A 4,749-nucleotide genomic window follows, 5' to 3' on the forward strand; every position below is an offset into this window, starting at 1 on the left:
TGATTGCTCGCGAAACGAAACGAATTTGTTAAGAGCATCACTGTGGACGTATGCATAGAATTTGACTGCGAGGAAAATGTATCCATCAATACTACTGCCTTACACGATCGTGTCGAGTACTGTTGTCCAACGTAGTGCGCAAGATTATGTAAATTATAAGGTCGTAGTTTTGAAAAATTGCTCATCATGGTCATATCATCATTTGTGGATCTGCAAGGATTCATCATTGAAAAAAGATTTTATCAAATAGAAATAGTGGTGCTGAAACAGGAGATCATTCTCACACATTATAATATACAGGATGTCTGGAAATAATCGCCAAATATTTCATAGGCAAACATAGAACGGACTAAACTGAATCGAAAAGTTCTCTACCATTTTGTAAATTTCAACAATAGTTAATGAGATATTAATCCTTAAAGATAGCCGAATACGCGCACTCGCCCGATCTTGCGAATTGTATATGCCTACCGATCGCTTGGCGCGCGAGTCTTGGGAGTTGGGGATTGGCTAGCAAGCGCCCCGCGCTCACCGCCGCAAGCCTCCATAGCTCGAACGGTGCGCTTGCTATTCCCGCTCCCACAATCCGCGCGCCAAACGATCGATAGGCGTATACATTTCACAGTAGTATTCCGCTATCTTTAAGGATTAATATTTAATTATTGGGGAAATTTACAAAATGATAAAGGACTTTTCGATTCAGTCTGCTCTACCTGCTCATGAAATATTTGGCGATTATTTCCAGACACCCTGTATATATTTTTATGAGTCCCATGTCATGGAAATTTTTGAAAAGATCCGACAAATCTTGCGCCTCCGAGCTTATCATTATGAATTGTAATGGGAGGGGTCCCGTACAGCGAGGCGAAACGTCTAATCACGGTGGCTATATTTGAAGATAATTGTGTACGTCAAGGGACGAGAAAAACGAATGTCTGTGGAACTTGCTTTTGGACAATGAACGAAAACGCAAATGCATCGAGATTTGAATGCAGTTTATGAAGACAGTTTATGAATCTTTAACTAATCTGAATGATTGTAATACTATACGATGTAGAAAACATGTAAAAAATTATGCTTTGCAAAATGTATTTAAAATATTTAACTGGTGGTCGCGACGCCAGGAAGAATTATAAGATTTTTTAAAATAAAATGTATGTATATTATCTCACATTAATATGTTTTTATTTCAACCCTGACCAGTAGATATTTAAATAGCAGATGGAGTTCAAAATGGATCGATAAACGGTCTGACAACTGTTTGAAAGCTTAAATATTAATCCGATAGCTGTTCAATAGACGTATATATACGTTTAATTGCGCTTCAATGCGAAGCGCTGCAAGCGACAAAAATGCTGAGATGGAATCTTTTGAGCGCGACGTCTTCTCGCATATTTTTTGGCTAGGGCATACGCTTTTATTCGAGGCATTGCATTTTTGCTGTTGATATATTGATTATGATGATCTAATAATTGATGATCTAACTTGTAACTGATAAAAATGCTGAAGTTTATTCATAAGATCATTCGATCACGTGATATACTTTTTGGCTAAGATGTAAACTTTGACCGAAGCATTGTTCTTTTTTTCGGAATGATATCATGAACATCTTTACTATAAAATTTTACACAGAAAGTCAATCCCCGCTGTCAATCAGTCTGCTTATCGAGTTTGTCAATCTGATAATTAATCAAAAGATGGCCAACATCTATAATTTAATTGGTATAGTAGCAATTTCATCGGCATGCAGGCGCGTTTCTTAGTAGAAAAAAGCGATCAGTTGACCGATCGCCTACAAGCCCTTCAGAAAGCGGCTCTAGAAGTACGAATAAGTTCAACATTGATCTTTGCAATGATAGCGAGCTGATAAGAAAAACATAGTACATTAATATATTAATAGGATTTACGTAATTTTCGTATCTTGATTGAATGATCATATGATTTCGTATCGTGATTATCGAATTTCATTTCATATATTCATTCAGTAATTTATTTTTACTTTTTGAGAGAAAAAAAATTGATGTACCAGATATGTAAATATGAAACCGGAATCTTTTTATAGAAAATACACGTTTATTGCATGAAAATGATAAAAAATATTTTATTCGAAGTATTGCCCATCGGTAACTATACATTTTGTGGATGCCACGCCAAAAAAATTGTTGCTCTTTTGAGCCAAACCAGTCATCTAGCCATTTTCGTACATCTTCGTAAGAAGTGAAGCGCTACTGAGCAAGTGCGTGTCCCATCGATGCAAATAAGTGATAATCGGACGGAGCCAAGTCTGAGTAGTAAGCCGCATGCGAAAGTATTTCCCAACCAAATGCCTCAATCGTTTCCTTGATCAGTTTTGCTGTGTGTGATAGTGCATTATCATGAAGCAAAATTACTTTGTATTGCCTTTTTTGATATTCCGATCGTTTTTCACACAAAGTTTGTTTCACATTGATCATTTATTGTCGGTAGCATTCAATATTAACGGTTTCGCCAGGTTTTAGCAGCTCATAATAGATCACACCTTTCTGATCCCACCAAACACAGAGCATTGTCTTCCGTCCCTAGCGATTTGGCCTTGCAGTCGATGTCGATGGTTCACCTGGAGTTACCCATGATCTTTTACGCTTAGGATTCTCAAAATATATCCACTTTTTATCGCCAGTCACAATTCGATGGAGAAATGACTTTCTTTTGTACCTAGCGAGCAGCATTTCGCAAGTGGTTTTTCGGTTTTCCTGCTGTCTTTCATTTAGTTCATGTGGAACCCATTTTCCCATCTTCTGGATCTTTCCCATGGATTTCAAACGTATGGAGACGGCTTCTCGTGTCACATTCAATTGATCCACGAGTTGTTGAGTTTGAGCGTCATCCTCAATATCATCCAACAATACTTGCAATTCGCTGTTTTCAAACTTTTTCGGTGATTTTCCACGTTCTTCGTTTCTCACATCAAAATCGCCACTTTTTAATTTTTTAAACCACTCAAAGCACTGTGATTTATCAAGAGCATGCTCACCGTAAGCTTCGACAAGCATTCGATGCGATTCTGCAGCAGTTTTCTTCAAATGGTAACAGAAAATCAATGCTGTCCGCAAATCATAGTTTCCAGGCACAAAATTCGACATGTTCAACGCTATTACAAACTGTTGAAACTTGTATTGTTGTGAGTTGAAAATCTTTGTCAGATGTCAGAAGAAGGAAATGGCGTCAATGGCGTCGTCTGACGGCAACTACATTGACAGCTATTTGGTCATCTATTGATAAATTCCGGTTTCATATTTACATACCTGATATAATACTAATTTTCTAATGTTATAATATTTTAAATGAAAAGAATAGATTCTGAGATATTACTCCGCGTGGAGTGACATGCGTCACTATAATTAAGCATGTTAATTTCAAATTATATTTTTCTTTTTTCGAAGCACAGGAGATGTAATCACTCGATTAAATAGGGTACTTATGTCCTTTTGGCTCAAGAAGTGGAGAAGATCAAGCAATAATGCAGGAAGCGAGAGAGGAATGATAATGATGATCGCGATGATTCTTTCCCTCTCAGCGGCATCGTGTTACGCGCGCGACCATACCATAGCGCTCGAAAAATCTGTTAGTGCGAATAATTATAAAAAAATAAAATAAGATAAAATAAAATATAATATAATATAATAAATAAAATATTCCATGAGAAAAGAGTAGCAACACATAACAGGAAAAATGTTAAGTATTAATGGTAAGCGCGTGGTGGAGACTGCGTTTGGTGATGGTGGCGAGGACCGGCGGCGGACCATACTCAGTGGCGGCGACAGGAATCGGCGGTGGATCAGCGGTGTGTTCAGCAGCCATTGACGCCATTATTGCAAGGCGGACGCGTTTCCGCATCTAGGACATCCTCGTCTCCTGCACCGCAACGTCTCCCCGCAACGCATCCACTGTCATCTCCGCACACTCCATAACATCATCCCCTATCTACGAATACCTCCCGCCTTTCAACCCTTCTCGCCCTTCCAGAGTTCATGGGTTAGAATTCTTTTTATGATGCTATAAATATTTTGCGTAAAAGAATACTAGATCGGTCAAATTTTGGATATTACAAATGATACATTATATATTCTTTTATTAAATCAATTTATTCCAGATATAATTACGAGTCAACATTCGGTTTCAATACAATCATTCTGAAAACGCTAATAATCCCTCCTAAATTAAATTAGAAAGAAAGAAAGAAAGTAAGAAATTTATTGCGAAAAATATTATTTCAGGATTCGAACCTGGGACTTCTCAATTTTCTGGGAAGAGTCTTAGCTCGACCACTGAGGCTTCGGAAATATTCTTCGCAATAACTGATATGTAGAGAGAACTCGTTGTATGGTCTCGTGTGTACAAACATATTATGGTAAGAATTTTAAGCATATATATGTGAATATATCAAATACGATAAAGAACGCCAAAATCGATCAAATTTTGGATGTTACAATTAATACATTATGAGTGTGTTTGGGGAGACACTATTCGCGCTATGAACGCTATCAACGCTGTTCTTGGAGCCAATAGCGCGATAGTGTTAGCAAGTATGATCTTAGCTTAACGTTGGTAGCGTTTAACCAGAGAAATATATTTGTCGAGGTTAAGTTAATATAGGGGATTCTGTTTTCAATCATCAACCAAATTTTTCTCTATAATTAAAAAATTAATTCCCTAATTAAAAATTTATTTTGAAGGTTTTGTATTTATTTGTAACGTAAATTTTTTATT

The sequence above is a fragment of the Atta cephalotes genome (assembly GCF_000143395.1).
Source record: "Atta cephalotes unplaced genomic scaffold scaffold00011, whole genome shotgun sequence".
Classification (NCBI taxonomy): domain Eukaryota; kingdom Metazoa; phylum Arthropoda; class Insecta; order Hymenoptera; family Formicidae; genus Atta; species Atta cephalotes.